This window comes from Octopus sinensis, unplaced genomic scaffold (assembly GCF_006345805.1).
Source record: "Octopus sinensis unplaced genomic scaffold, ASM634580v1 Contig07101, whole genome shotgun sequence".
NCBI lineage: Eukaryota > Metazoa > Mollusca > Cephalopoda > Octopoda > Octopodidae > Octopus > Octopus sinensis.
In genome coordinates this window covers 367,318-388,069 of record NW_021829832.1, presented here as the reverse complement: position 1 = coordinate 388,069, position 20,752 = coordinate 367,318, and the positions used below count along the sequence as shown (strand labels likewise).

Here is a 20,752-nt window from a genome sequence, read left to right as displayed (position 1 = left end):
TATTTTCATCGGCCTCCTCAACCTTAGTTTTATGTTGCAAAAACTCCTTTCGTTTGTCCAGGGGGAGTGTGTGGAGGAAAATCCCGACTCGATTGCCAACCAAGAAGTGATTCTGCCTGGAAGTATGTTTTCGATCGTCCTCCAAGTCTGACATTCAAGTCAGCTGATAGGAAAGACTGAAATTGTGGCTTCAGGGGATTATAAAGACAATGGTCTATTCGTATGAGAAGACGGGGGATGAAGACATCGAGAAACTGCTCAACTCGGCAATCAGTCGTTCCCCCAATCCAATCTCGACCATAAACTGTCTGCTCTCTACTGGGAACATTAGCGCATTCAGTGCCCACGGAATTCAGCAGACCTCCGGATTGAGTGTGATTGCTGACAGAATTAACCACATGAGATTTTTGTCGCATTTCCGGTGTGTTCATCGAGGCAATTTCTACATTGAAATGAAGACCACTCAGATCAGGAAGATGAGGCCGGAGACTTGGGGTTGTCTCACTTGCCTACTTTAGGCTTCCTTTGTTGTGTTCAGACTCCTGACGGGCCGTCCTGTGGGTTGGTTAACCATTTGACTACTCTGGCTAATGTATGGCCGCGTGTGTATTGATAGATTGTGAATGACTACACTGATCATCACAACTTGGGGCGAGTTCTGTGTTCATATGGAGTGAATCCCACTGACGGTCCTCTGGGGGGTGTGGAGGCGTATTGTGTGCTCCTCGATGGGGGAGTGGTGGGATATATTGACTGTCCCAAAGTGCATAGTTTTATTAACAACTTGAGGATGTTAAAGACACAAAATAAAGTTGTTTTCTTTATGACATTCAGATTCCCAAACACTCAGAAATAGTTTTTGTTGAGAAGCCCAAATCGAGGGAGTTGTACTCGAACAGTCAATTCCCCGCAGTGTACATATTCACTTCCCCCTGTCGATTTGTTCGGCCTGTCTTCAACGTGTTGTGTCGGGCGGAGGAGTTGGTTGGTTCATTCGAGCAAGTTTACCTCCAAATTCTGCTCAAATCCAAAACCGTTTGTTCTCATCGTTTAATTCCACTGAAGGAAGATGTTCTCGAGAGTGGAGAGGCCACGTCGACTCACCAAGAATTGGATGACAGTTCTGTTCTCAGTCTGAATGCTTCCTTGACTCCGTTCTCTGAATTCAATCCAAGTCCCCGAAATATCTACCAATGCCACGTTGTCTATGTCTGGTGAGTTGGCAGATGTGCAAACAGACGATGGGCATATCCTGTCAGAATATGAGGACGAGATCAGACAATAAAATGTATCAACTGCAGAGCCCGCAAACCCCGATAACGCGGACACAGTTGTATGACGAGTACTCGATGGATGAGTATCCCCTGGGCACAAATGCAATCATAGCCATCATTTCCTACACTGTATGACACTGTGATATGTTCAGGGATTCGACATGGAGGATGCCATCACTATGAACAGGGCCTCCATCGACCGGGGATTTGCTTCCGCCTTTATATATTCCACCAAAGTCATTGATTTGACTGACGGAAAGAAGAAGAGGAGTCCTCTCGTGTTCGGTTAGTATTCTTAGTGTGATTTTCAGACAGGAAAGAGGGGGATGAGCAGTTGTCGGAGTACGTCGGGCCGGATGGTCTGCCCTACATTGGAGTGAGACTGACATATAACTGTCCTTTCTACTGGTGGGGTGGTTGTCACATTGGCAGTACTCGAAACACGGAGACGGGTCAGTTCGTGGTGGGTCGTTACACGCAGGGGGAGAGGGCAGTGGTTGATAAGGTGTCTCTCCTTGAACATCCCCAAATTGTGTCCATTACTCTGGTGGAATCTGTGGGTGACACATTTGCTAAGATTAGAGGCCTCCCGTGGTTGGAGACAAGTTTGCGAGTAGACATTCCCAGAAGGGAGTGGTGGGGCTGATTATGAACCCTGAGGATATGCCCTTTTCAGAGTCGGGCATGGTTCCCGATATGCTCTTCAATCCTCACGGAATTCCGTCGAGGATGACAATGGGGAATCTGGTTGAACTCATTGCGGGCAAGGCTGGGACAGTCAATGGTCTTTTCCAGGAGGCGAGCACGTTCAAATACGCAGGACGGGAAAACACGGTGGACTGTTTTGGAAGGCTGTTAGAACAGGGTTGTATATTTGTGAGAGTAATAGCCGGGTTTAACTACTATGGTTGGGAAAAGTTGTACAGTGGGGTGACTGGTTGTGAAATGGAGGCACAGATATTCCAGGGCGTCGTGTATTACCAACGACTGCGGCATATGGTCATGGATAAGATACAGGTCGTCACTTTTAGTTTAGTCAAGGTTCGTTCAACTGGGACAGTCGACGCTCTGACGAGACAACCCATCAAAGGGAGACGGCGACATGGCGGGATCAGGTTCGGAGAGATGGAACGGGATGCCCTGTTGGCGCACGGGACTGCCTTCACTCTGCAGGACAGATTATTCACTTCTTCAGATCGGACTCCTGTATTGCATTTGTCTCATTCCAGATGAAATTGTGTTCTTCGTGTGGCTCCCTTCTGTCGACCATCCGCGAGAAGGGGAGTGTTTTGGAGAATGGACTCGAGGTGGAGGAGGAGTGTTGGACGTGTCTCATGTGTCACTCTCATAATGTCGCGGGAGTCGAACTTCCCTATGCTCTTCGTTATATGATTGTCGAAATGGCTAGTGTGGGTATCAAGGTACAACTCAGCACGTGATATATTTTTGTTAACAATATTGAGTTTTAAGAATTAGAGTAGTTATATTCACTATTTCTTTGTTTTGTTGAAGAGGGAGGAATACGTCTTTCCAATACAATAAAATGCAGACTGCAATGATTGAAATATGACCCACCTGAGAGGCATCGAATATTTTTTCTCTGACGCACGACTTGAATGTGTGTGGAACATTGTTTAGAGAAGATGTAGCGAGCCATTCCTTCATTTTAATAGTTTGAAGTTTAGTTGTAGAACATGCAATATATCTGACTCCTTTCGCAACGGATTTAAGACAATTCATCATCCAACAAACACAATAATAAATATTTAATTAAAGTTGGAATTTTCATTTAAAATATTTTTCCCTTTCCTTGTTTAGGAATTTAAAAAATAGTTTCCTCCCCTCTTATAAAGCCCTTCTGGTATTTAGTGACCCCTAGTTATCACACATGGAATAACGGGTGCATCATCCTAATTCGTTTGCTATGAGATCATGGTTCCTTCACTCCATGGTTTCCAATGATTTCTTCGTTAAATGAGTTTGTTATCCTGGATAAACTGGGGTATCCACGTTAATTTATTCCTACAAGTTCACAGACGCTGATTTAACTCGATAGGTTCACAATTTTATGGGCTGTTTCAAATTGTATTTGTTAAAAATAGGAAAGATATCACCAAGAGCTTTACTCGTCGGTTTTAAACAGAGGAAGTACAGGAATGTAGACATGCTGTCGCTCTGTAATATATCCTAATTAGTTGCAGTGTAGATCAACGTTCTATCTCTCCATTAAGAATAGACTGCGCTTAAATTTTAACAGGTTGTGTTTTTGCACGTGCTATTGCCAAGATTTATTAGTCAAAATGGCCCAATGTCCTTTACGCTTTTTGTATTAGAAAAGTACAGACTACAAGTTCTGAGATCTCGAACGTTCATAAAGTACAATGTTGTGGAAATAAACATGCTCTCATAATTTTATAAACAAAAATATTGGAATATTTCAATGAATATATTCAAAGTGAACTGAAGAATTAATTTTGGAAATGTTCCAACTAATAAACAATTGAGTAAGTTTAAAATTTCATAAATGTTGATGCTAACATATTTAATTTGTTAAAGTAAAGGATATCCACAGCAATTATCATATAATTTCTGTTTAATCCACTATTCGAGAGAATTAATGTGTCCGGTTGACATGGAACTTGTTGCCTCTAAGAAATAACTCGTTTCCTTTAGATTCTTTTGAAAGAAATTATATATTTATTAAGGAAAAAGTTAAAAAATGAATTGAAGACGACTCGACGATAAGACTAACTAACTCTTACTGACTCACAATTGCCTTACAATCCCTGACCTAATAATACTAAAAATTTAATTTACTGGGTAATTGATAAAAGTGGTCACTGCGCCAAGGCATTCGGGGGTCTCTTTATGACATTTTAGACGGCCCCCGGTGACGTTCTTTATTAGTTTTCCGATTCTATAACTGGTTTCCGTTAAAGGTTTTATGTTTTAAATTATTTTTTATGAATCACAACATTGTAATTCAATAAATTGTTGATTACTTTACTTGGTGGATGTGGTGGTCTCCGAATTCGAGATTTGAATTTCCAGTCTGTCACTTATCGGGTTCTGTGGCCCTTTTCTGTGCTCTTTTTATCAGCATCAGTTTTCCACTGATTGTTTCACTTTCCTCCCGATCACTTCCACAGTATAATCTCTGAAATAACCATCGACTAAGCTATAGCAAGAAATACATCATAAACCGAATTTATGCAGGATTTTTCTCATGCTGTCTATCGGGGATTCTGATGTGGTCTCTGTGCGGGTATAAGCTTGGATTGGTTTGTATTCTTCCTGACGTTGCAGAAACTTTTTGCATCCTATATCGGACTAGGCATTCATCTCCCAACTCTATCTTCTGTCGTTCCTGTACTCCAGTGTATGTGCATCTACGGGGGTGGCTTTGTTTCTTTTTTCCTGGCCAATGGAATCCATTTTCTTGACTCCAAATTATTCATTAGGCAGGGAAGCTTGTCTTTTTTAAGAATAGTCATTATCGTACTTATTTGTATACTGAGTTAAATAGGCTCCATTTTTTGAGGAAGTGACCTACCGGGGATATCTTTTGCCTTTGTTGACTCCATTTTTTAGTCACTTTTGGCTGATTGTGTTTGTTCCTCCCATTTTTGGCCTGGGTAAGAAATTGGTGTTTAAAAGTTCAGCTCACCTGATACATTGGATGGAGGGTTCGGTCAGTCTAGTTGAATGTGGTTGGTTTTGTGATTTCTTTTGCACTCAGAACAGTCAATCAGATCGCATACACCTCACTTTTTGGGGGTTACTCGACGCATATTTTTCTGAGGACTGGGAGTCTTTACCCTTCTGTGTTTGTCCATTCATTCTGCAATTTAATGGGAGTCCCTGATTTTTATTATTTGAGAACACTGAGAGGGGTAAGGAAAGTGGTGGGAATGTCTGTTTATCTTATCGGAATAATAATTTGGTTTTTATTACTCTGATTAGTTCTGAGTTGTTTTTTAATTAAATATTTTTTTAATGTTTGTTTATTTATGGTCATTTGTTTTATTAATTTCAGATTTTTTATTAGTAGCATGCTTTTATTATTGGATTATGTTAATCCTGTCTTAAAAATGTAGTTTTAGAAAATGTTAGTTTGAATTGAAAAGTGCATTTTATAACTTTAAATTTTGTAATTCTCTAAATAGAATTGATATATTTTCAAAATTTACTTTTCGATTAATTATAATTTTATGAATTAAAGTTTCTTTTACCATAAAAAATGACGCAAAGTGAGCAGATTACAGATACCGATCGAGAAGCTTGGTGAATAGAATCTCGAAACGTGTGGCACAAATGGGACCTTAGTTAATTTACATTCTTTAGTTCTGTGAATGCAATTTTAATAATATAGAAAAACATTTTGTTTTTGTAAATTAACTAAGGTCCATACGTTTCGAGATTCTATTCACCAAGCTTCTCCATCAGTATCTGTTTTTCGCGTCTGCTTGTAGTTCTTCTAAGTCGTCCGCACATTTGAGTTTTCCAATTTTTTTAAGATCCTTGTTTAGAACAACAGGGAGAGTGACTCTAGGTCTTTGTTTTTATTGTCAAAGGAGTGTTTATGTCCATTCTACGTACATGCCCAAATGGTCTCCATCTTGATTCGATAATTTCAGTGCTTATTGGAACCGATTGTGTCATTGAGTACAATTTCTAGTTAGAAATCTTCTTTGGACAAGACCGAGTAAATTGCGTAATAGAGTTCGATGAAATGTGTTCATTTTTTAGTTCTAACTTTGTGACTCCCCATGTACCCTTGTTGTACACAAGTACCGGATTTATATATGTTATATAACCTTATTCGTAGCTTTGTTTTAATTACCTTTGGTCGACTCCGTATTTTTCGGATTTTCTAATAGATTGCACAGGCTAAGACTCTTTATACATCATGTTTTTACTACACCAAGTATGGATCCCAGTTTCCTTTTTTCCTTCATTTTTCATCAATATGTTTTAATTCCCTTGTGATTCTTATGTGTTCCGTCTTTTCTTAATTTCGTTGGGAATTATTTCAAAACAAGTTCAAGTTCCAAATACTTTTCTTACACAAAGTCTATGCCATCTGCATTGATCCTCCACAATCAGTTCTGAGAGATCTCAGTTAATCTTCCAACTATACGATGAATAAATAAAACCGGAGATAGTCACTTTGAAATGTTCCAACCGAGGTCGCGAAAGGCATCGATGTCATGTTCCCAACCCGTTTTTCTATAACCCGTTTTTTTATAAGTCCTGTTCTAACTTTCAGAATGTGATTTACAAAATAGCATAGGAATATTAAATTAGCTTCAACTCTATGATCCTTTCAAATATAAAAAGATCAAATTGGTAGTTTAATCATATAAAATTATTGAGGAGTATTTTCTTTCTATTTTGATCCAAATTCCATAGCCAAATTTGCGGGTGACGTCTGGTCCATCCGTAGGACATGTCCGAACAGTCTCCATCGGGCTTCCATCACATCCAGAATCACAGGTTGCGCTGAGCATTTACGGTAAAGTGCCCCGTTGTTGATCCGGGTCGGCCACTGTACCCCACATAATATACGCAGTTGTCTTCGGTGGAAGGAGTTAAGGTTTTTAATTTTGGAAGCAGAGATTCCCCAACAGGAGGAGTTGTACAGCAAGACCGGTTTCACAAATGCATTGTAGAGGCGCAAACGAAGCGCAATCGTTACCGGCTTGTTAGCCACCCAATCCGTTTTCAGCCTGTTCAACGCGGCCGTCGATAGTACTTTCCTCCGGGTAATGTCCTCACTATCTCCGAGAAGTGAGCCCAGTTTTCTGGAACGTCTCCATTCATCATCTAGTCTTGAACTCATGCGTGCGACTTCCGTGATTTCCGTTTTGGTTGTGTTCACAGTGAGGAACCATTTTCCAAGCTCTGCTGGGCAACATCAAGTAACCGCCTCAAGGCTGCTGTGTCGTGTGATACAAAATCCACATCGTCAGCGTATACAATTTCGGTGATTTGCCCATTATAAAAGAGCCTGAGATCACGCAGAGCCGCCTCCAGGTATATCACGAACAGCAAAGGGGAAAGGGAGTCTCCCTGAGGGGTACCCACTGCCGTGGAAGAATATTTTGCCGCTAGTGGAAAGAAATTTCGGGGACGCCCGCGCATTACTCTACCGGAGGTGCTGGATGCTGACCTCAAACCAATCAACCGCAAGCTTAAAAATGGGGATGATCTGGACGCAATGAGAAACTTAGCATGCAACAGGGGAGGTTGGACAAGGATTATCAAGAAAATCGTTTCAAGTGCCGCACGTGTGGAAATATAACTATTATGTTTCTACGGCAGTTGCCGATAATAATAATTTGATCCAAATATGTTGATATACCAAATTCATCGTCATTAAAAACATAAACTGATCGTAAAATATAACTTTTCCAATGAGAAAAATAAATAATAACATTTTAAAACATCTTCCCAAATCTTATTTGTTCACTTGCTCAATGACTCAAAATAATCACAATCGGCTTGAGCCATGAACACAACATTGATCCAAATAAAAATAGGAAACTGACTTAGAATATTTGTAAACTTCATTAACAGTTTGAATTAGGAAATAACCAAATTAAAAATCAAAAGAACAAATCACAGTCGACGTCCACGACGACCTCCTTTCCTACGAGTAGAGTCAGTCGGGATAGGAGTCACATCCTGGATTCGACCAATAGCCAATCCACTCCGAGCCAAAGCACGAATAGCAGACTGTCCCCCCTGACCAATCATTCTCCTCCTGCAAATTACAATCCCCACAATCAACTTTATTCCACCAGGTCCGCGGATTCTGATATGAACTGCGTTAATGTGGCGTTTCTTCGCACGTTCTGCAGCATCCTGGGCTGCCAACATCGCAGCATAGGGGGTTGCTTCATCTCGGTCACTTGTGACTTTCATTCCTCCAGTTACTCGACAGATAGTTTGACTATACAATATTTTTACGACAATCACCTGCAAGAAAGATCAGTAATGTGGACGAAGGTGTCGTTTTTGCTTGAGAATATGTGAGCCACTCCGAATACAACTTCAGATCCAGGCATTTGTGTCGTTTCGGTGGGTTCAACATTCTTTTGTCTCACTTTCTTTGGAGCCATACTTCTGGAATGTATATTTATAAGACAAATGGCATTATTTAGTGACTTTAATAAATTAAATACAAAAATGAAAAGCAACGCTAACTAGATAACACTACACGTGATAATAAATTTATTATAAATAAATTGTATTATATATTTATAACTTCAATCGAACAAGTATTAATTTCAATTATAAACGAGACATTATATTCAAAGGGATTCAACCCAAACTTCTCAAAGCTATCCAATTTAAAGAACCTTTTAATTTGCGGAGACTTGAACGCAAAGCACCCGACTTGGTTTTAATTCCAACGTGCAGACTTAATACAATGGTTTCTATTGGAACAACTCTCTGCCATGTCTTTCCTTTAAAATCCGAAGACCCACACTAGGACACCTTATAAGGATATCGAACGCTTAACATCTTCGGACATTACACTATCCTCAACTAACTTATCCTCAGCCATTTCATGCTCAGTAGACTACGATCTTAATTCACATCACAATCTAATCATCAGGATCAAGAAAGCCTTTCCCAATATGAACAAAACTATGTCCTTTTTCAATTACAAGAACGCAAACTGGGAGGGCTAACTTCACCGACGCAATGTTGCAAAACTTTGATACTAAACTGTTCAAATCAATTAACGGAGCTGTCAAGTGCCTAAATGATGCGATTTTGCTGAGTAGAAAACTATTTCAAAATGCACTTACTATCACTTCGACGAAAATCTGGACCAAGATACAAAAATTCTTATCAGAAAAAGGAACTTTCTTAAAAAGAATCTAGTTTCTATTCCCGGCGGAAAAAAAGAAATAAAGAACCTAAACCATACCATCACTAAGAAACTCAAAGCATTCCAAAAAGAAGATGGGAAAAGCAAATCAAAACGCTTGAAAAAAATCAGCCCAACGCATGTGGAATGCTCTCAAAAAGTTCAGACCTGTCAAACATTGCACAGACTCCGAACAGAAAATTCAACCTGAATTGAGTAAACTCATAAAATTCTACGCCGAAATCAGCCACAAGAATCATCTAAAGATAAACTCATATTATGTAAACAATAAACCAAAGAAATCAAACACACCCACCTATATATCCCCTGCTGAAGTTGCAGCGGTGATTGCCAATACAAAATCATCCCTATCCTGTAGACCAGACTTGATTTCAACAACCTTGCTAAAGCACCTGATCCCATCGGAATTGATGCAGTGACTAACATCTTCAATTATTTCATTAACCAGAATCAAATACCAAATATATTGAAAAATTCTCTTATACGTCCAATTCTCAAGCGGGCCGACCGAAGAACGTCCCTTCCTCCTATAGACCCATTTCACTTTTATGTTCAATTGCAAAGATTCTTGAAAAACTAATTCTCGATTTGATCACCCCTATTCTCCCCTTACATACATCAACATGGCTTCAGGAGTAATTTCTCTACCTCGACACATCTTACCACATTAATCCAATTTATAATGAAAGGTTTTACAACTAGACCTCATCTCAAATCAATTTTATGCTCACTCGATCTTCAGATGGCCTTTAATTCAGTCTCCAGAAAGATACTGACTCAAAAAATATTTGGCCTGTTCATCGATTCGAACATATAACTTTGGCTTTCGAATTTCCTCAGCGGAAGGAGAGGGCGTGTATGTCTGAATGGAATCAAATCAATCTCAAGATTACTTCCAAACGGAGTTCCCCAAGGCTCCCCTCTTTCTCCTGCTCTATTCAACATTCCTAACCCTGAAATGGAAGAGTCATTCATTCTCGCCTACGCTGACGACCTACTCATTGGATCACGTGACCAAGACCTCTCGGAAGCTTCCAAAAGAACACAAGATCTATTATTACAAATTCGAACTTGGCTATATCAAAACAGGATGAACATCTCCCCCGAAAAAATCGTCCGCTACCTTATTTACGTCGGACAAGAATCTTGGAAGCCGTACTGTTGATCTTTTTCTGGACAACGAAAAGATCCCATTCACGGAGAACCCTAAAATTTTGGGGGTCACTTTTGACACCCACATGTGTTTTACTGCCCATCTAGAGAAGGCTATCGGATCCAGTCAGAGAAAGATTGGACTAATCAAATCGATATTTGGCGGACTAAAAAAACCGTTCCCGGCACTCTCAACAAACAATTCATCGAACCAACAATTGGCTATGCCTGCGCCGCATGGGGTACTAATCTCTCATGGTCTAACCGCCTTAAAATTGAGACTACACTATGCCGAGCAGCGGCTAGCATAACGAAAATTTCCAATTTGAACAATATTATTCCAAGTCTGCTTGACCACCTTATTAAGAAAGATGGAAAGCTTGACCAGCTTCATAGCCATCCAACAGGACCAAAAGACCTTAATAACCAAATCACCCGATTCAATTTTTCACAAAAACTGCTCCCCGCCCGTCCCGCACTTGCGTCGGGTCCAGCTCCAACATCGGGAAAAGCTGAGAAAGATTTTGAGGATTGTTGGAATCACCTAATTAATTACCCTAATTAACTGTTGGTGATTCTTGGGTTAAATAAAAAAATCTCTCGACTACCTAAATATGATCGAATATAAACATTGGAGAAATGAACAATTTGCTCTCAATATCTCCTAATTGGAAAAAGTAAACAACACAAACACAACAATTATTAGGAACCTAATCACTGTTTTCCACATACGAATTGACAGCCCTTTTGGGCCGACTATGAATATATGAAGAAGTAGTACGACGCACTGCCCGCAAAAAATAAGGGAAATGACGCCGATTTCGCGTACATGCTCGTCGAACGTGATTCCGAACTGGGGACGAATAAGCGACAGAAGAATCGTCCGTCGTACTCACTTCACTGCTGCTTGATTCCTCACTCTGAGCAAACTCAGACGACTTTTCTTCATCCGAATACTCCACTGCCTTGCGACGAACAGGTGCCTTCCTCACTGGAGACGGCAGACTTTGTCGAGACGACTCTGACGTACTCAGAATAGCAGCTGATCTCAATCGAGTGTTGTAACTGTGTGTTGGAACGATGAGCGGCACCGAACAAGAATTTTCCAACTTATCCCCACGACTCACTGAACAGTAATAGAGGGAGACACGTTTCTTTAATATACACTCATAACTCACCTGCGCTTCCTCAGACATCGAGCAGAGGACTTCCAAGTCTCAATGATTTCCTGAATTCTCTCTTCAAAGTAATTCTCCAAAGAGGTGAGCCATTTAAAAATCTATTAGTCATGAATGTGATTAAACCCTTGAACGAGGACGATCCCGACACAGAGACAACCACCCGTCGAATTTGTTTCGAAGTTCGTCTCTGAAAACCAAAGGCGAGGTGTAGTTCCCATATTTTACATTTCTCAGCACATCAGCGAAAATCACTCCCCCGTAACAATTCTTGCATAAACCGACTACCCCAACCTGCTGGAAAAAGTCATGTGAGGCCTGCAAGTTGACAAAGTCATCCCTCGACTCGAACGAGGCAATCATCTGAACAACGGAATGTTCCCACTGCCCCGGTTCCAGTGAGTCTGACTAGAATAACACAAAACATATAAACAGTCGGTTCGACAGACATTTCCATGTCAATCACGAGTGGACGAGCATCCCGGATGGTTTGGTCACTAAGGAATATATATAAACACAAACCTGATGATTTTCATACATATTTTGACAAGTCTCACTGAAATGAGCACTATTTCACTTCTCGGCTGATTAAAACGTCTGGCATTCGAACTAATCAACCGTATTTCACGTTCTAAAGACTTCCTCAACCTATTGGTCAATCAATCCGTCTTATAAACCGGTAATAGTCATTCCGCAGTCGGTCCAATATGAGTTGCATATCCACTGGCTGAGCCACCGCGTTCAAATAACTCTTGAATAGTGTAAAGTCCACGGGCTCAACAAAAGTCTCAAATATGGACATTTCACACAACTGCGACAGACAGGTAATCAGCCTGTCCTTCTCACTGTCGTAGTACTCACGCCCACCCCAATCCTCATTACGGATGGGGCATTTGTAACAACTCGGTGAGTCCTCGTATTCTAACACAATCAGATAATGCACGTGACCTCCACATGGCTCAATATCCCAAGGACTCACCTTTGCAATCTCATCCGTGTCCCAGGAGACTATGATAGACTGGAAAGGCGAGTTGGGATAATGATTGTTCAGTGGTCTCCGAGTCACCACCGTCCCGTAAACCCAAAAAAACCCATTTTCAGATCCCCGGAGTGAGCGAAAACGGTCACCTTGACAATTATAAAGCGAGGATACCTTCTTCCCAGTGATGTCTGAGAGATATGTCATACACAGACTTGAGCACAAGAAATGACCTGGAAGGGTCAGCATCATAGCGGTATCTCCTAATAATAGCAGATATTATACCGAAGTGTATATCGAGAAGGACTGAACTGTCGCCGCTGGGAAGTAGTCTCGTCTTGCACCACGTCGAGTTTGACATTAAAAAAGTGATGAGAGTCCACACTGAACTTGAAGGACGTGACAGTTTGAAAAATTATTTCCTACAAAAATGATAAGGAAATGACCTTCATGTCTGGGTCTACTCGCCAAGGGACAGTCTGGTCGTCCATGTGTGCGTGAGAGTTTCGCAAATATAGACGATGTCCCTGCATGAAATAGACCACCGAGTCTCCAATCTGAGGGATGTATGGCTGCACAGACAAGTTCTTGACTCGTGTCTCCACCATCCACCACGGAAGAGACACTATCGTCGTTCTGGGCTGAGATCTCATTTCACAATTGCGGGGAACACGCGTGATATTCCTCCTCGGAATGGACACATGACGAGATAATGCCGTGTCCTCACTGGACGAGGACGAAGAGACGCCAGAACCAGGCAGCAGATCATCTCGGTTATATCCGTACTGTTGGAGGTATTCCTCCGCGTCCTCATCAGTGGTGGAAGTCTCGGGTTGGACTACAGTAAAGTGAGTAGCATACCATCAGGGATCTCCTCCACTAATGGCTCAGGTGGGGGAGGCAATATAGGAGGCATTGATGACTCATCCTATTAATGTCATGTGGAATATAACATGATCTGTCTCCAACATCATTCGATCGAACCCGATTTGTCTTCCGTCGACCACAGCTGGCCTCCCCGCCACATTTCTCACCACCTACCACTATAAACATGTCCCAGACCACTTCAGTTGGTTTTTCCTTGACTTGTTCCAAATAATGATCTTGCTCGGATTTGAATTGGCCATTGACCTCATTTTCCATAAACCTGCTTGTGAATATCCTAATGAATACTTTATGTCGACAGAAGGAATTATATAACGCCCGGTGTGAGCACCAAAGGCCGACCTACTCGACTGTCCGTCCCCCAATGAAAATATTTTGCAGGCATTGTTAATTTCGAGGTGTTCTCTCCCAGGAACACGGAGTTGTACAGAATTGGACAAAGGGAATGCCTCATAGTCCACCATGACGGGGGGAGGTAATCGGTGATAGGGAATCCTCGTCTCTTCATCGAATACATTTATCTGATCAGACACCTCATAAAAGGGCATAAAGTCAGAATCAAAAAACTGATCTTCGGGGATGTTCTAAAAACGTGTATATAAAATCGACCTCGTGTTGTTTGGAATACGAATAAAAAGTCAAATCCTGACTCATGTGGGACATGAGTATATAAGTCCCACATGGAGAGAATATACACTCCGCGTTGAACTCGAGGACTTCGCCGGGCACAACCTGATTAATGAGACAAACCAACAACCCCCTGAGTACGGTAGTGCAATGTCTTGAGCATAATTCCTTGGAAAATGTCCCACAAAACGAGATTCCCGTCCATATAATAAGCAGCGACAATTCGAGGGTCACTCGGGTGGTCGTCGAGGGTGATTGCGATTGAGGACAATCCTTCTCTCTTTGACACTCAAAATGACTATTTCTACCACTAAAGGACGCTCGAAGACTCCCCCATTGGCTGACCAGACTGCCACTAGTCCATCATTGTAGGAACAAATGACACGCGTGTCTTCACAATTCCAAGATATCATTCGAACCCCCACATCCTCACTACCTTCCACTCTGTTGCCTCCCTCTGCCGTCTTACTTGCAATAATCCCCCAAACTTACTCGATTGCCCTCGAACGGTCGAAAACAGTAGCTCGCCACATGTTCTTGTAAAAGTTCCACACTTTCACATTCCCAGCAGTACACCCAGACAAAAACTTGGCAGAGAAATGACTGTACAAAACACAGCAGACCTTCCCCTTTAGTACACATTAGTTTATTCCACGAATACATGATCTACGCCCAGGTCGGCTATCTTCTCGGGTTTCTCACTGAGGAGGGAATATATGCGAATACTACTATCAGAACAGCCTGTCACCAAAAACACGCCACCTTAGAGAACTAGCAGATTATTAATAAACCTGGACTAAAAGTCAATGACATGACTTTCACGCCTGACTTTGGGCCTTTAAACTTACAAATGGGCTTGGGACTAGTATAGACACGCATGACATACTCGAATGTATAAATAGTCCCCTCGTTTTTGTAGGGCCAGAAAAATAGAGCCCCGTCGTCCGTCACTGAGACCAAATACATTTTATTTCCATCCAACAATGGGGAAAACTGTCATATTTATAGCTATAGCAACCTCGACACAACTCACATTGCCACTGTGACCTGCGAGTGTCCCCAGTAAAGAACCATCAGTCAGATTCCAAAGGCGAACTTTTCTTTCAGAACAACAGGAAGCCATCACTCCATTAGACGGAGATATTGCCATGTCATTAACTGGCTTTACGTGGCCTCTCAATGTCCATAATAAACTGATAGACTTTAGTTCCCATACCTTCATTAAACAATCCGCGGAAGCCTAAAAGTCACCACGTCAAATAAATATATTTTCGCGCCATTGTTTAAATATATTTATTAAATAATTTAAGTTACATACCACCACAAAATACTCCCCAGTCTTATCAAACACAACTTGCGTAATCCTCGCAAGATGGCAGCGAACAGAACAAATCTTGTCATATTTTGCGAAAATCCTCGAACTTGGAAGAGGCTTACAAATTCCCGCCAATTCCCTCCCCCTCACAACATCAACTTGACCATATACAAAACAAACTACCGTGAAGTTTTTCCACGGATTCAACAAGATTGAGTGATCTGGTGTTCCTCTGTTGGCACATTTTCTCGAGGGAGAACTTGGGGAATGCCTCGTAGTGCTCTCTCTGAAATAGTCGAGACAAGCCACCCATTGGTCGAAGGAAGGACGACGCTCCTCCCCGTTCCAGTCGACGTCGGGTGGAATGAGCTGAAGTGGGTTTAATGTGTTTATATACCTTATTTTTATTAACTTCGTCTCGAAAATGCTAAATAAATTAATGATGTGTTGGGAATAATCAATTTAGTAATGGCGGGAAATAAAGTGAAATATACCTCGAAAAAATTGGGGGAAAAATTGTCTTGTAAAAATCTCGAAACTAGTGCCAAAGAATCTATAAATTAGAGAGATGATGTTTGGTTAATATTATTTATTGTATAAAGTTGATTTTACCAGATTTTATCAGAGACGACTCCATACATACACCACAACGAGTAAAATGAAATATACACTAAATTTTATTTTATAAAATTATAATATTAATATTTCATTAATTAATATTAATATTTATATTTTTTAATTTATAATTATGTTTTAATATTTTAATGTCACTTAAAGACAATCATTGTTCACTTTACACTTGTCAACAAATTGTTAATTGTTTGAACTATTGATTTAAAATAACCATTTAGGTGTATAATAATTATTCATGTTGTTTGACTAATCAATGTCAAATCAAGTATACTTTATATAGACAGTAACAAGTTTAAAGATGTGACTTACCTGTCTATCCCGTTGAGTTCTATTCCTTATTAGTAGAGGCATTCGAGTATTATTTAGAAACACGTGAATTAATCGTGTTGTTACTTCTATATTGTTAGATAAGTTTCATTTGTTGTTGAGTGTGTGTACTAGTAATCGGATAAACAAAATGTTTTTTAATCAAATAATTAGATTATTCAAAAATTATTTATCTGCGTAGAGAATTTTTTGAGAGTTCCGCAAAGAGTGGAAATCGAAATTCTTTGCCAAAACCATGATGATTTTCAGACCTCACTTTTACAAAAAGCAATTCTTCTTTGACTCCAGAGGTTTCTCATGCGACAGGAACAAAAAGTGATAGTTTTAACAAGTCTGGTTTTTTTTGCGTTCGTCCAGAAAGACAAGTCGTCACTGAGGGTGTTCAATTAGCGATAGTTTAAGGAGTGTAAAATCCGGCGACTGGGTTGGAGTGCCTTGGTTAAGCCTAAAAAATGCTTCTGGCACTCCAGGAAGAGGTCTAAGCGAGCTTGTAGGCTGCGAGAAAGTCTGTCTTATTCAAGTTGATATTCACTATTTCAAGACATTCAGTCGAGACTGAGGCTGTGCAGGCAGAGATTTGGCAGGAAGGGTCGCTGATTATCGAAAGAATCAAAAGGGCTGTCGATTGTGAGATCACCCAAGTATCAAAGGTTGATCCCACGTACGGTTTCGTCGATGGCCAAATAAAAATGCAAAAATTAAAAAAAACTAAACAAAGTTGAATTTCTTATGACCCCACTTATATCTTGCTGAAATAACTTCACAAGTTGAATAAGTATACAAAATCATCTGATTTCATTAAAAATTGCTGATAATCGAACGTATAACAGCTTACTCTTTCATTATCATGTCTAATTTCAGAAAATGAATTATCAAAGTTTGAATAACCAGCAACTCAATTAGTAAAAATACAATCAGACTTCATCGTTGATATCAAAAATGAGAGTAACAACAAAATTAACAGTCGAGGACGTCTAAAATGAGAGGACACACAAACCAGTAGAGCATAGTTCCTCTTTCCACCACAAAATATTCTGTCCACGTCAATATTGAACAACTCGTACTCATTATTCACAACAATATGACTCGGGTCACAATCCATCAAAAAATCCCCAAAATCGACTTTAAACAACACAACCGACCGCGAGAGGGCAGCCATCAAGACAAAATTGGATTGATTGAAATTGACCAAATCACACGTAAAATTCTGATCAACGAGGTGCAGAAACGGAAACGAGGACACACAAACACGTTTTGTCATATCCTCACAACTTACAAACACAACACTCAGCGGATTCAATGTTGTGATTGCCAGCCAGTGAGTCATTCCACACACATCAAAACTACCCAAATAAATAAGTGCTATACAATGTTATTCTGTCGACGGGGACGTCCCCTGCACTAAAAGCACTATTAAACATGATTACAGTTCAGAGATGACTTGACATGTACTCTCCGCCTCGTAAAACACGTCCTAGTATATACGGATATTGTATTACGTAATTCCTCCTCTCGAAAACCCGAGAAAGAGACTCGGCGATGTTGAATAATATTTCAGGGAAATTTTGATTAAAGACAGCATCTGGACTGATGTCAACAACCTCCAAAAGTCTGGAAATGTCAGTTTCGGGGACAAAACCACAATACTCCTCAAAAAACTAAAATATCTCCATTTCCTGCAAACTTGCAATAAACGAGAAGGGTAAGTCCACTTTGTGCACATTTTCTGAAACAGACGGTCGATGATGGGCAACATGAACTCACATTCTTCTGTTTTAGGTATATGATACTCGTTTGTTTCTAAAACGATAATTTGTATCCAATACTTAATTGAAGCCACTTCAAAAAGTTACAAATCTCTTTGATATCTTCCTTAGCAGCACTGATAGTCAAAAACTGGCAAATGTTACAAAATCAGCCGAATGACTCGAACAACGAGTACTCCACTGGTGGTAATGCAGTCGTTGAGTAGACTGCAGGAGGGGTCGTTAAACATGGGGATGTCCTCACCCAACCTGCACATTATGAAGGCCTTCAACTCGGTGACTCTTATCATGAATGTATATGAATAACTAAATTCACAATACAAAAACCAAACAAAAATAACAAAAGAACAGATTGCATTCCCTTCTTTTGGTTGGCTTCAATCAATGACAATATTTTTGGCAGAGCCTTATAAATAAATCACCAAAATACTTTATTGGCCACAATATGCCGAGTAAACTCGTCAAAAACGTCGTTGCTGAATAATAAACAAACTAAAATACTTGCAGCATATCAGCAACGACATCATGTGGTAATACAAGCCTTCGGGAATCTCAAAAAACTCCAATAACAACAACCTCGCCAAATGTTTTACTAAAATCTAGAATTAGCTTGTTCAAATGAGAGCACATTCCACCCCACGTGCTCTGAATGGACAAAATAGTGTTCTTGATTTTCTTGGATGTTATCATGAGAGTAAACTTCTCTCATTTCAGCCAAAATCACTGCTTCTGCACTCAATCTGAACAACTTTGGAAGACTGTGGGACAATTTCTTGAAGGATACCTAATCACGTAACCAATCACTCATATAAACCTCCATCGACATCTTCTGGGACGATTCTGTGTCAGCAATCACGTACATTTTGTCAAAATTGTCGTTGAATGCTGCAAAAATGACTTTCTAGGCCATAATTCGAACAGCAAACCCACGACTGGTCCACAATGTCAAGTTTGAAGCACAATTTGCCATAAAGCAGGCAGTAAACACCCCCGACAGTACCAATTATGAGCACACTTGTCCTTTTATATTCGAAATCAAAGACCTTTTCTTCAAATTGTTTAAAATCACACCTAAAATGCCAATAATTTGTAAACTTGGGTGAAACGAGGTTAAAAGTGGGGGAATTGGAGTTTATTTTGCCAAAATCATCAAAGAAATGCTCACATTTCGCAAAGTCGTACATTTTCCAGTCCATGAAGAAGGGGGGACTGCGGATTTCCGTGACGGAGTGGACAATCTTTCCGTGATGGACGTCACAAAAGAACAGTTCCCCAGATTTGCAGAGAATAGCCAATTCCTTTCCATCAGGACACCATTCGAGGGAATGGATTACTTTGGATTCGACTGGTGGGGATATTATATGGACTACTTCCCAGGAGAGTCGGTAGATTCCAACCTATAAATTATGATATAGAAATGCCTTGCAGTCGTCGATAATCACGGCAATTAAATCGGCCTTTTTAAAGCACGTGAAACCCCTTAATTTGGATTTTAGTTTCCTTTCTGTTATTTTGGAATAATTTAGTGATGATCCCTGCATTATGTAATGATGTCCCACAAAACTTATATTTTTAGACAAATATTAAACAAATATTTAAGCGCTCATCGATTGAAAATATTTATCAAAATTTTCAAGATCAACTAGAAAAATATAGTTTTTTAAATGTGATTTAATTTTAGACAAAAGAAAGATTGTTGATACTGTAATTATTAATTCAATAATATTTCTATATTATCATTCCTCATTTACATTAGTTTAAATAATATATTTCATAATATAAATTATTTAATATTAATATAATAAATTAATTGTGTAGTGTGCTCATTACATTTTGGTCTTGTTGTGAAGGTTCGGGGTGATGACTGTTTTACGATTAAATAATTATATTAACTTATTCGGATATTCACAAGTCAGTAGATGTCACGTATCCACGTCGGAAATTTGTCCAATTCAGCAAGAAAGTCAGATATTGAACACTTTTTTCGAAAGTTTGGAAGACTTTCAGAAATCCTTCTAAAAAACGGATACGGCTTTGTGGTATCCCTCAAATACCAAATGGCAGGAATTCGAACGCTCCCGAGACGCCAGGGATGCAATCCACGACCTCAACGGCCGACCCCTCTGCGGAGAAATGTTGTCCCACCTCATCACCCGCAGTGTCCACCTCGATTATGCCAAAAGTCGAGGAATCAGCCGAAACTACGAAGGTCGATCTCGCTACAGTGACCAATACGGTCCCCCTGTGAGGACAAAGTACCGCGTTGTTGTCGAAAACCTTTCCTCCTCCGTCAGCTGGCAGGTTGACTGAATTTGGTCATTTGAAGGATTTGAAGGACCTGATGAGGAAGGCAGGAAACGTGACTTATGCGGATGCCCATCGACACGGCAGACGGGAAGGGTATTTGACTGATGTTTATGTCAAGTCTTGTGGAATTTGCCACCAGAAGTGATATGAAGAAGGCAATCGACAGATATGACAAGTATGAGCTGAATGGGAGAGAGATTCGTGTGCGGAAAGAAATTAGAGATTCTCGGTCGTCGAGTCGAGGAAGACGTCGTTCGGGAAGTTCCAGGAGTTCTTCGAGTGATAGTCGGAGGTGGGGTGTTTGTGATGTTGGTGTAGTAAGCGTAGTAGGAGTTATACTCGTTCGTCGTCCAGAAGCAGTCGTTCTAGCAGTGTGAGGTCGAATAGTCCTGCCAAGAGTGAGGAA

The 20,752-nt window shown here is 40.3% G+C and overlaps 2 pseudogenes; one reads left to right on the top strand and one right to left on the bottom strand.

Annotated features, from left to right (window-relative positions):
• Positions 1-7,876: 7,876 nt before the first annotated feature.
• On the bottom strand, positions 7,877-8,398 carry LOC115227761 (annotated as a pseudogene).
• Positions 8,399-19,864: 11,466 nt separating this feature from the next.
• LOC115227724 lies at positions 19,865-20,491 on the top strand (annotated as a pseudogene).
• The last annotated feature ends 261 nt before the right edge of the window (positions 20,492-20,752 follow it).